The following is a 13,244-nucleotide window of genomic DNA, read 5'->3' on the forward strand; positions in this document are numbered from 1 at the left end:
CCTATGAAAAAGTGGAAAATCTGGATACACCAATAATCAAAGAAGTAACAACGCAAGTAAAAGGTCTACACTCTAAAAATGACATTTAGATGATTTATAGCCAATTCGGCCACATAGTCAAACAAAGAACTCCCAGGCTGTGGGAAGTGGTCCAGAAAATAGGAAAAGAAAGGACAGTCCCAACATCTTTTGAATGGTTGGCACAATTCCCGTAACAAACCTGGAAAAATAGGATTAAAACAAAAAACAAAACGCTGGGCAAATGGCACTCATAAAACAGAAGGTGATTTTCCAAATAAAATAATAACCTACTGAACTCAGCAATGTTTTAAGACAATGATTCACAACAAATGACAGGGATGATTTCAGAAGTACAGAAATACCTCCACGTCACAGAACGTGCCAGCGCCTTCCGGCTCATTCACAGGTGAAAGATGAAATCCTATGGGATCGTCTCAGGAGGCCGAGAAATGTTGCAAATTAGCGAGAGGCCCACCGCTCGGGCGCCTCCTGCGTCTGCCTTTCCCGCGGCTGGAGGGGCAGGAAGCTGGGGGCCAAACCGGCCACCCTTGCGGCTCCCACGAGCAAGAGCGGGCACGGCCAGCTGGGTCAGAACTCGGAACCCCCTTGCGGGCAGCCGGCAAAACAGGCAGAGAGGGGGGACGAGGGAGAGACACAAAGAAGGAGGTGGAGAAGCGGGGCGGGGGGACCCTGGGAAGGTGACTGAGGCACAGAGGGAAACGTAGAGACAGCGGGGGAGACGGAGGGGCAGAGATCCTGAGAGACACTTCCTCATCTGAAAACCATCACAGTGACATTCACCAACCACACGGTCAGGGCTCAATCACAGGTGTCTACACGCGTTTATGAATTCTGAGCTACTCTGTTTTCTCGACTTTTCCAGAGCTCTAGGAATCCGACGGAATCCCGTCACGGAGGACATCTCACAGTCCGCGGCTCTCCACTGGACGGCAGCCCCGATGCGGTCATCCTGGCTCGGTGATCGCTGCTGGTGACGCGCGATCCTCTGGCGTTTCGGCACGCATCGCTTAAAAATCCTTGGAGGACGGAATGAGTTCTGGTTGTTGTCCGGAAACCCTGCCCTTGACACAGCGGGAAGAAAGCGGAGCGGGGAAGCAAATCCAGAGACAACAGTCGAGCACTTTCCTAAGAAATGCTCCATGGAGAATGCTCTTGATGGCACAAGGACGATGTTTATGGGAAGCACAAACGTGAAGAACTCTAAGAACATGAGAAAATGAGTCAAAATGTCTGCACTGATGGATGGATAGACAGATAGCTGGGTAGAAAGCAGGTGTAAAAAAATATATATGTATATTAATGGGAAACCAGGTGGATAGATTTATGTTCCCTCTAAAATTCTTTCAAGTTCAACAATTTTCACAATAAAATTTTTTTGGAGAAATGATGCAGAAAGCAGATTCTGAGCATGAGGAAGTTGTAGAAGTATCTTAACCAATTCATTATGCGTGTCCTTTCCATTGTAGATATCAGAGTGATCTGTTACAGAAATCTTGTTTCCAGGGTGCCTGGCTGGCTCGGTTGGTGGAGTGTGGGACTCTTGATCTTAGGGTTGTGAGTTCGAGCCCCATATTGGGTGTAGAGATTACTTAAAAAAATTGTAAAAAAATATTTTTCTACATAAATCTAAAAGTGCTCTTTTAGTAAATATATGCTAAATATTATAAGTTATAACAAAGCATTGTGTCAGTACAACTGGGAGCAGTTTTTCTTTCCTAGCGGTAAATAGAGCAATGCTGTGTTTTATAATATGAGGCATCTTAACTTTGATTAGATATGGCATATGATTTTGTAAAATCAAAACAAATGTCAAACCCAGTAACAACAAGCACACCTAATGCTCAGGTCTGGAAATGAAGTTAGAAAAATTTGGTTTTGTTTTTCATTTTTATGTTCTTCAGTACCTTAAAATTTTTGTCATTTTTATGTTCCACTTTATTGAAAAAGATTATATCCTGCCTATTTCTGTTCCTGGATGGTGGAACTATCTAGCTCTCTTGGAACCAAACTTCTGTGTTCTGGAAAAGTCACTAGAGTGACTCTTTAGTCCCACAAATGTAAGGTGAGTATTTTCCCCTCATTAGTGATTTTCACTTTTTGCTTTCTATGTGTCCCATGCCTTTTTGCCTCCTCTATTCTTCCTTGACTGCTTTCTCTTACATTGTGTGAATATTTTCTAATGGAGCATTTGAATTTCTTTACTGGTTGTTTTCGTTCATTTTCTGAGTTACTTCCTTAGTGGTTGCTCAGGGCTTACCCTATACATCGTAACTAATCAGGATGACCCTGATTCACATGAGCTTTATTCCAGTGAGATACATAAGCAGCGTTCCTATATAGCTCTATTGTATTGTATCGTGTTGTATTATTGTGTTATTGCTAGCCAAATCACATCTACCGGTGTTAGAATTATTACTCTATATGATACTATAGTGCACTGTTATAATTATTACTTTATATGATGTTACGTCTTTTAAAGAGGCTGAGAGGAGAGCAAGTATATATTTGTAGCTTTTGTTATATATACTTTTTTTAAAGCTTTTGTTATATTAACCTTTTGGGCTGTTATCGGAAATTATATCACAATTCTACATGTTATAGGTCCAACAATATTATATTTAAATGTTCGTGTGTATATGTATGTGTATTATGACTATATTTTTTAGAATAATTCTTAGAATAATTTTTCTGTGCCTTACTCTCCTCTCCTCTTGGCACTCCCATTATGTGTATATTGTTTGGCTTAATGGTGTCCTGCATTTCCCTGGGGCTCTGTTCATTTTTCTACACTTTTCTCTCCGTTCTTTGGATTGCATAATAGCTATCTTCAATTTGCTAATTCTTTCTTCTGTCAGTTCAGATCTACTGGTGAGTCCCTCTAGTGAGTTTTTCGTTTCAGTTATTACACGTTTCTGTTCCAGATTTCCATTTGGTACTATATTATAATGCCCAACTCTTAATCAGTTTTTTTCAATTTGGTGAGTCCTTATCATGATACCTTCCTTTTACTTTTATTTTATTTTTAAGATTTTATTTATTTATTTGACAGAGAGAGAGACACACACACAGTAAGAGAGGGAACACAAGCAGGGGGAGCAGGAGAGGAGGAACCAGGCTTCCCGCTGAGCAGGGAGCCCGATACAGGGCTCGATCCCAGGACCCTGAGATCACTACCTGAGCCGAAGGCAGACGCTTAACAGCTGAGGCACCCAGGGGCCGCTTCCTTTTACTTTTAAAATCATGATTCCTCTTGGTTATCTGAACATACTTACAATAGCTACTTTGAAGGTTGCCTGCTTTTTAGGGGTCATACTCTCCTGTTTTACAGAACCCTTACCATGCCTCCTTCCTAACCAGCACTGTCCCATAGAACATTCTGCAGGAATAGACATGTTCTCTTATCTGCACCATCCAATATGATAGACACTCACCTAATGCGGCCACTGAGCCCTTAAAATGTGGCTAGTGTTACCGAGGAACTGAATTTTGTTTTATTTCATTTTTATTAATTTAAATTTAAATAGCCTTATGTGACTAGTGGCTATCTTCTTGGGCAGTGCAGTTCTCGACCATGCTCAGAGTACTCAATTCTCTAGAATCCTACCCAAGTGTTCCGGAACCTGCTTCCAGCCTCTGTGTGCCCCTCTTCCCGGCCCACCTTGAACCCTATACCCAGGCCAGGTCATGCCGGTGCACACACCTCTACAGCCAAGGGGTGGGCAAGAGGTGATCTGGGAGATGGACCAAGCTCTCACATGGAGACGAGGGTGTCTGGATAAATGCATGGATGACGGGCCCCTCGAGGGTTCAGGACGCAGACAGAAATGGGAAGAGAAAAGTGTGAGTTGCAGGCAGGGAATCTCCATTTGTACTTTTGGTCCGGGATCCACAAATGTCAGGGATGATTTGGACTGGCCCTGTCCCATTTACCTGTGTAGTGGTTTACATGTGCGCTCATTGTGTCATTTTTTAATACGTATAATATATATAAACGTGCAAAGGTGGTGTATGTCCACATAGAGATAGATGATCTTTCACAACTTAAACAATGATTTACAAATTTTACCACTATTTGGCTAGAGTCCAAGCTCTTCTCATGACATAAAGCCTTGTACAATCTGTCTTCTGCCTCTCTCTGACCTAATCTGCCACCCTCCCCTCCCCTCTCAGCTCCAGCCACACTGACCTCACTCCAGCCAGCAGGCCACATCCCAGAGGAGTTTGTTGGAGGGGGCTTATTTGGCCCTGTCTTTATTTTTTAAATTTTTAATTCTGACACACAATGTGACAGTTTCAAGTGTCTGGCCCTGCCTTTAAAGCCCTTCGTGTCAGCAAAGCAAAGACATGCCTCTGATGGGGGTCGGACGAGTGAGAGTGGTGGCGGCTGGAGCGGACAGCCACTGTCAGGAGGGATATGGCCCCCTCCCCGGCGTTAGGAGGAAAGCTGTCTGCTTATATAAGAAAGCTGGAGACAGTTCTGAAGCCTGCCCCAAAAGGCACAGTTGTGGTGGAAGGAACCATCAATCAGGTGCCCTGAACAGGTGGAGGCTGGGGCTACTCTCAGCGGAAAGCTGGGCTCAGAGCTCCAATTACCAGCACAGAGAATCCACTATAGAAACTGATGCCAGAGGGGGGTGGGGAGGAGGAGACAGAGGCCTGAGTCAGCGGAAAGAGCCATTCCAGAGCACCTGAGGTGACGGCAGAACCACCAGAAAGGGAACTGGAGACCAGTAACAGTGACCCCCAGCTCAGAGGTTCTCAAATAGGGTGCCCTCGACCACCAGCATCAGCTGGACCCGAGAACTCGTTCACAATGCAAATCCCCAGGCTCCCCTTAGAGTCAGAAACTCTGAGGGAAGGGAAGGCCCCACTATCAGTGTTTCGACAAGCCCCCCAACGGGATTCTGATGTGCCACCAAGTCTGAGAACCCCTGATCTCACTGTAACGAGCGTGGACTGGGTGCCAGGCACTCTTCCGAGAGATTTACCGCTAGTCACGCACTGGTCCGCACGATCGGAGGTGCGCCGTTTTGCAGGTGGGAAATGCGAGGCGGGGCGATCCGTAACTCATCTAAGCTCAGTCAGGGGTAAAGGTGCAGCTGGAACCTCAAGCAGTGTCCTCCCTGCACCACCATGCTCCCCGGAGAGCTGCTCCTGCTGCAACACTCAGCCCCTGCAGGGCTGCCTAAAATGCGCAGCGGCCCAGTCCTCAGTTCGTGAGGCACTGAAGGCGGCTGGAAGATGCTGCATTTCTCACTGGGCCCTGGCTGATGGTGATGCTCCGGGTCCGGGTTCCACACTCGGAGAGGCGCGGTACTGATATCCTGCCCCCGCCCCGTGCGGGTGGAGTCCAGCAAATGGAGATGCTGCCCGGGGCTCTGTGAGAAAATCCACGTGCACAGCCACCCACTGGGCCTCTTGGCCACAAATGACACGAAGCCAAATTCAAACTGGCTTACGTAGGCCCACGTACCTGCAACAGGTTAAGTTTGAGGTTAGGCACGGGTGGCCCCAGGGCCAAGGAGGTAGTGTGGATTCTTTCTCTCCATCTCTCGCTCTGCCTTCCTTTCTGTGTTGTCTTCATTTGCAGGCAAGCTTGCCTCTCACAGTGGCCCCAGCAGCTTAATGCTCCTTAGATGCCCAAGCTGGGAACCACATCGCAACAGGAGCTCCCCTTCCTTCCTAGCTCAGCCCACCCGGGCTCTCACTGGCCAGGCTAGGGCCATTGGCCCATTTCTGAACAATCACTGTGGGCAGGGAGATGGAAGATTCTCATTAGCCAGGCCTGGGTTATGGGCTCACCCCTAGAGAGCCAGCAGGTGGACTCAGCTGCATCCAAAACGTAGACCGTGTGTGTGTATGTGTGTGTTTGTGTGTATGGTGTGGTGGGGGGGATTCGCGGTAACCAGAAAAGGGAATGGATGTTGGACAGAGGCCAATATAACCAACGTCTACTACACCACCATTTGGCACCGGGAAGGCAAAATGTGTATCTATTCCTTAAAACGCTCTTAAGATGGGCCCACGGAAGAGACCATGGTAAAAGAGAAGACCCAGAAGTTGATATATTTTATTATTTCATTTATATAAAGAATCAGGCAAAAATAACCTATGGTGTTAGAAATCAGCAGGGTGGTTACCCGTGTGGGGGAGTCTATCTGTGATCTACTGCTGTGTAGCAAACCTCCCTAAACTTAGTGACACGAAACAATGATCGTTGATTACTATTATTACGCATGCTGCTGGAAGTTGGCTGAGCCCAGCCAGGTGGTTTTCGCTTGGGGTCTCTCGTGTGGTTGTGGTCAGATGGTGGCCGGAGGTGGCGTCATCTTGAAGGCTCCCGCATTCACAAGTTTGGCAGTTGATGCTGGCTATTGGCCAGAATGCTCCCACATGAACCTTTTGGGTGGCCTGGTCTTCCTCACATGCCGGCTGGGTTCCAAAGGGAAGCACTCCGAGAGAGAGAGAGAGAGAGAGAGAGAGAGAGAGAGAGAAAGAGAGAGAACCAGCCAGAATGTCTGCCCAGGATCAAGAGAAATGGTTACAGACTCCACCTAAGTGGTGCATTGTATGAGGAGCATGTGGAACACATGGTTATAAATAGTTTCAGAAACTATAGTACGCCACAGGGAGGGGAGGCAGGGAGGGGGCATGAGGCGGGCTTCTGGGGGCCTCGCTATGCTCCTTAATCTAGACGCTGTTTACAACCAGTTGCATATTTTTCGCTGCACTGCCATGTCATTTCCTGAGTCTCTGCACAGGCAGTTCCAGACTTTTCTCATCCTCCCTATCTTAGCTTTACTATCTTCTCCTCCAGAAAACCACCAACGACATCCCACACCCCCTCCCCGTCATTAGTCTTCTCAACGCTACCGGGCCTAGTGAGGCCTTGATTATAGTACACACCACCTTACCTTCGGCTGTCCCCCCAACTCTAGACCAGAAGTCCTCTAACCTTTTTGACCACACAGCCCACAAAAGTCTCCCATACGCATCTCCACTATACATGTGTAAGCAACAAGTTGCACTGTATGAATATGTACAATGTAAAACACGTAAATAGAAATGCTTCAAAGGATGAGATAAAAGTGGTTCTGAATAGGCTATGTTTTCCAACACCTAGGTTTGCCTCGAAAACCCCCAGAGAACCAGAACCCTCTTCAAAGACCCATAACTGTGACCGTGAGTTTCACAAGGGCCGGTGATGATCTTTCTTGCTCAGCTCTAATCCCTGGCCATGGAGCTGGATGTGGAAACTTACTCACCTATACACTAAACTCAGGATCCGTGTGCTTGACAGTATGTACATTATACTCAAGTGAAAACAAATGTACTTAACAACAGAAAGGTAAAATTTTCAAAGCTGAAGGACATCAGAGAAAGTCAGATAGAGTGAAACCTTGAGCCACCTCTGGCCCCCCCACCCCCAAGAAGCCTTGATGCCAGATGCAGCTTCTGGCCGGGAGCCCTGGACGTAGTGGCACCACGGAGAGAGGGGGAAGCGAGAAAAAATGGGGCTTGATGCTAGGCCGTTCTTGGTGATGAGTCATAAGTTGACTGTAAAATGCCAATGTAAGCAGACACCTGGAGTGGCTTCTCCCATCAAGAGATCCTTGAATCCGGGCTGTGCTTACTGAACAGAATAGAGAGGAAGTGGCCTTCTGAGGCGAGAGCGTAAGAAGCCTTCCAGCTTCTGATTAGCTCTTTTGGAAAGTGCACTTTTGGAATGCTGCCTCTTGGAACCCAGCCACCATTTTGAAGAGCCCAAGACACGCAGAGAGCCATGTATGGGCACTCCAGCCACAGCCCATGGTCACAGTCAGTATCAACTAACTGCCCGCCGTGTGAGTGAGCCATCTTGACATCCAGCACCTCCAGGTGACTGCAGACCTAGCTGATGGCCAACTGCAATGCTACGAGTGTCCTTAAGCTGCCCAGTGGAGCCCAGTCAACCCATAGGACCATGAAGCATAATAATGAGATGTTGTTTTAAGCCACTAAGACTTGGGGCGGTTTGTGTGTAAGCAGTAAGTAACTGGAACCATTGGAATGCCTCCAGTGGCTCCTGTGAAGTGAATATAGAAAACTTACCCCTGATCTTAAATATGGGATCGCAATGTAGGAATTCCTTGGAGGTGATGGGTGGACACAGCAGTGTGTCCGCAACCAGGAGGCATCCGATGGATGGCAAGACCAAGCATGTCAATCTGCAGTCTCAGGGCTCCCTCAGTTAAATGGAGGACCTGAAACCAACCTCAGAGGGGTGTTGGGAAGATTCCAAGAAATCATGTGGGTAAAGCCCTCAACACAGGGCGTGACACACAGCAGGGGCCCCCCAAAATGTTAGCGGTAACTCACTCACCATGCGGGTCGCCTGTTACGATGCATTTGATTGCAAGTAAGAGGACCCACGAATCAACAGGGCTTGAATCAGAAGGAAATGTGATTTCACAGCAAGAAATCCAGAGGTAGGCTGCCCCAGGGTTGTTAAATTCAAACATTTAAGAAAAAGTTAATGAAATTGTACTTCAATAAAAATTTTACTTAAAAATACACGTTAGTTGAATGCCAATGAATTGCCAGGCACAGTTCTGGGAGCTGGTGATAGAGAAAACACAGTCCCTTGGCGGAGGGTGCTCAGGGACATTATCAACAACTCAGGTCCTTCTTCTTTTCCGCCCTATCCTCAGCCTGACGGCAGAGTCACCAGACAGGGGCGCCTACCCCTAGCATCACCTCTTGACACGTATCTGGAGGCAGAACAAGGAATTTGTTCGAGCCCATCTCTCTCTCTCTCTCTCTCTCTCTCTCTCTTTTTAAAGATTTTATTTGAAAGGGAGAGAGAGCACAAGTGGGAGGGGCAGAGGGAGACGGGGAGAGAGTCTCAAGCAGACTCCATGCTGAGAAGGGAGCCTGACATGGGGCTCGATCCCAGGACCCCAAGATAATCCAAAATCAAGAGTCAGATGTTTAACTGATTGTGACACCCAGGCACCCCCAGGGCCCAGCTCTTCCAAATTCAACTTTATGGAGGCATAATTTACAGCCACAAAACATACCCATTTTACATGTGTAATTCAATGAATCCCAAAAGGTTCTCTCTTGCCCCTTGCTGTTTTAAGATATAGTTTTGTCCCGTATTTTTGTACGTCTAAACAATGTCTCCTTGTGCCTGGATTTGAGCTTTATAAAAATGTCATCCTAGGGAGCCTGGATGGCTGAGTTGGTTAAGTGGCTGCCTTTGGGTCAGGTCGTGACCTCAGGGTCCTGGGATTGAGCCCCGTGTCGGACTCCCTGCTTAGCGGGGAGTGTGCTTCTCTCTCTCCCTCTGCCCTTCCCCACCGCTCATTCTCTCTCTCAAATAAATAAATACAATCTTTTTGAAACAAATGTCATCCTCTATGGAGTTTCCTGAGTTTTGCTCTATTCCCTCAACATTATCTTTTTTGTGCATCTGTAGCCCTTCCTTCTCACGGCTGTATAACACTCCTCTGTGTGAGTGTACCACAACCTACCCATTCTCCTTTCAGTGGACGTCAGGTTTGTTTCCAATTTTCTGCGGTCGAACAGCATCCCCACAAACGTTGCTGGACACCTGACCTAGTGCGCACGCTCCGGTTTCTTCCAGGGACGTGCCTGGGAATGGAGATGCTGAGGATGGGGGACTCCAGGCTTCTCCCCGGCTGCATTTTCAAAGTAAGACCAAACTATTCTCCAGAGGGCCGTAGTCACTTGCTCTCCCACCCGAAGCGCATGCGATGCCCTGCTAATCTCCGTCCTCACCTGCAGGCCTCCTAAGTTTTGTCAATTTGAAGACATAAAATAGACCCTCAGTGTGGCCCCGGGCGGGCTTTGGTCAGATGGGTGGGATCCAGATGGAGGAGGAAGGGAACGTAGGGATTGTAATTTTGAGTCTGTGATGGGTTGGGCCACCGGCAGGGCTGCGATGAAAGAGGAGGGATGTGAGCTATGTGGGTGGGGTGGGGTGGGGCGGCGGGGACGGGGCTCAAGGCCACGGCCGTGCTGACAGAGGGGGAGGCTGGGACAACAGGAAGATGATCTCAGCGCGGCTTCACTGGCTCTCCCCTGATTACGGACGAGGTGGAGCAGCTCTTCGGATCAAATTCATTACAAAACTACTGAAGCAACAGTAGGATCTCAAGGGAGAAGACCAACAAACTATTTCTTAATGACTACTTTTTAAAAGCAGTGTTCCTAAAGAAAAAGAAAATCTCAGACTGGGGGAAAATCTTTATCAAAATCTGTGTCGTACCAACGACCGCGGATATGTATTAATCCAAGAACGCCCCCATTCAGAACGGAGCCGTCCGCAGAGGACACACGCCGAGAGAGGAGCCCCGGGTAGCTCGGGGGCAGAGGCAGAACAGTTCTATCACGAGACCAGTGAGACCCAGGACGCGGCTACTGCACGCCCAGTGAGACGGGTACAGCGGTGACAATGCTGTGCTGGTGTCGGGGCCCATCAGAACAAGACCTCGACAGCCGGCTCCTCCGTACAGCTCCAGCCTTGGGAAATGTGCACAGCCCACATCTGACTTGTCATTTCTTCATTCAGTTAACAAATATTTAGTAGTTCTGTGCCAGGTTCTGGAGATAAGGTGGTAGCCAGAACAGACTCTGTCACTATCCTCATGGATTTATCTGTCTAAAGAGGGAGGGAGACAGGAGATCACAGATGGTCAGGGCTGAGACTAGGGAAATCCAGACTTGTAGAAGCCTGGGGAGGGGGTGTCAAGGTAGGCTTCCTGGAGGAGGAGACATCTTAATTGAGGCCTGAAAGATGTATGGAGTTAGTTGTGAGGAGGAGGCTGGGAGAAAGGGGGGGTGCTCCAAAAAGAGGAAAAAGCATGTACAAATGCTTAGAGGTGACAGGGGTCTGGAGTGTTCTAGATCAGTACCATCCAAAAGAAACATAATGAGAACCCCACACGTGAGTTATGACATCATTAAAAATTTTTTAGTAGCCAGGTTAAAAAAAAACCCAGTTGAAATTAATTTTAATGATATACTTTATTTAACCTGATATAGCCAAAATATTACCGTATTAACATGTGATTGATATAAAAATTATTAATGAGATATTTTACATTCTCTTTTTTGTACGAAGTCTTTGAAATCTGGTGGGTATCTTACGCCTCCAGTGTCTCTCAATTCACACTAGCCACATTTCGGGTGCTCGACAGCCACAGGTGCGGCAGGACCCTTGCTACTCGAAGCGCTAGGGTACTTGGAAGCTTGCTAGAAACGCAGAATCTCAGGCCCCTCCCTAGCCCCACTAACTCAGAGTCTGTATTTTAACAAGATCCCAGGGGATTTACAGGCGCATGAGTTTGAGAAAAATTTACAGGCGCATGAGTTCTGCCTCAAACACTTCTGTGGCTTCCTACCGGCCTCATGATAAATGGCCAGCTACAACCTTGGCAATCGCTCACTCCTTCATTCGTTCACCACTATTGAGCGCCAACTGAGTCCCAGGCCCTGTGCTGGGTGATGCCGGGGACACGGCACGGATTAAGACAGACTTGATTCCTGCCCTCATGGAGCCCCCGGGTCATTAACCGAGAAGTCCCCAAGTCCCTGTTTCATTCTGACTACGGTCAGAACGGTGTGCTTGAAGTGAAGTTGCAGAGCGCAAGCTCAGGGGGCCTGACCTGCTTGGAGCGGAGGGGGCATCCAGAAAATAACCCAAATAAGGGAAGAGGCCACAATCGTGGCAAAACGCCACGAGCAGATTAAATGTCCCACTGTAGAGGGCGGGCCAGCCAGTCCACAGTCACTAAGAGGGATCATTTTCAGGTTTCAGAGCGACGAGGAGAAAGGCCTGGGGGATATAGGGTTACAGGAGTCGAAACAGGGACAGAGCCTGCTGATAGTACCACCCCGCGCACAGATCTGTCTGCATTTGGAAAACGAGGGGAAATGGAACAGAGAATCAGGAAGGTGTCAATATGCCAGCAGGGGGAGGACTGGGGGCCAGGAACTGCAGGCGATCTTTTCTTTAAAAAAGGTCTTTTAATAAAACATACCTGGATTTGCTCTAAAGTAATGGAGCAGGGGAGCCAATGTACAGGATGCGGACGGAGCCAGAGTGGCCACAGGGCTGAAGCCGGGAGATGGGGACACCAGCATTCCCTTAGACTTTTCGCTCTGCTTTTGTGTTTGTTTGAAATTTTCCCTAAAAGCAAAAAAAGCTAAGCATTGTTCTTTCCAGATAATGGGGGCTGTTGAAAAAGATTTTAGCAGATGGAGAAGAAAGTAATTTAAGCCCTTCCTTGGAAAAGAAGAAAGTGCATTATCAGAAGTGTGGACGCCTCCTTTAAGAACGGCATCCAGGAGGAAGGGGGTCAAAGGCAGACAATGCGCGAGCGGCCAGACTCGGGTTCAAATCCTGATGCTGCCACTGGCCAGCTAGGGAACTCAAAGCAACCAACGTAAACTAAATGTCCCACTGAAGTCCGCGGGTGACAACGGCAGCTGCCCAAGGGCTGTGCGGATTAGTGAGCTCGTGCGTGCACAGGGCTGAGGACGGCGCTCATGTGAAGAAACCGCCGTGTAAAGGGGGCCGTTGTTATTATACAGCGCGTGCCAGCCAGACTCAAACCACAGGATGTCTCCAAGCCCGTGCATTCCTGCTTCCTTTACACGGAGCTCACTGTCCCAACGGTCACCGGTATCAAGCACCAGCAAAGACGAGAACTGTCCCCACGCTGACACACTACAGTAGCTGTCCTTCCCACACAGAAAACCCTGTTACGGAGGCTGCTGTCCCAGATGTGTGGGACACACCTTAGATACATTACATGGGTTGTGTTTACAGTCACCGTGAAAATCAACAGCAGAAAATCCCCTTGGTGGATGGGATTCACACGAAAGCTTACAAGCACCCCTTACAAGTTCATTCCGGCCTGACGACTGCTCGAGCGCACAGAGAGACAGACCTGTTCTGGTCCCGCCGCTGCAGGATGTTTAAAGTAATAAAATGACTCCTGAAGGTTTTCTTCCTCTTAAACACGAGGGGATTTTCCCCCCTCCTTGTTAGCTTTTCCTCCCACAAGAACTACTGGTGTTATTTTAGTGTTCAATAAAAACAGTCACTGCAAACATTTCTTAGAAGTAAAGGCCCTCACCCCCATCCAACACTCAGAAATAACCACTGGTTACATTTTATTCATCATCCTTAC

The 13,244-nt window shown here is 48.0% G+C and overlaps 1 long non-coding RNA gene across 1 annotated transcript; it reads left to right on the top strand.

The window, feature by feature from the left end:
* Positions 1-398: 398 nt before the first annotated feature.
* Positions 399-7,289, top strand: LOC148108265 (uncharacterized). Its single transcript, XR_015728109.1, has 3 exons — positions 399-608; positions 905-2,104; positions 7,166-7,289. It is a non-coding gene; the product is annotated as an uncharacterized LOC148108265 (long non-coding RNA).
* The last annotated feature ends 5,955 nt before the right edge of the window (positions 7,290-13,244 follow it).

Source organism: Ursus americanus, chromosome 21 (assembly GCF_024610735.1).
Source record: "Ursus americanus isolate L20-20 chromosome 21, mUrsAme1.1.p, whole genome shotgun sequence".
Lineage (NCBI taxonomy): Eukaryota > Metazoa > Chordata > Mammalia > Carnivora > Ursidae > Ursus > Ursus americanus.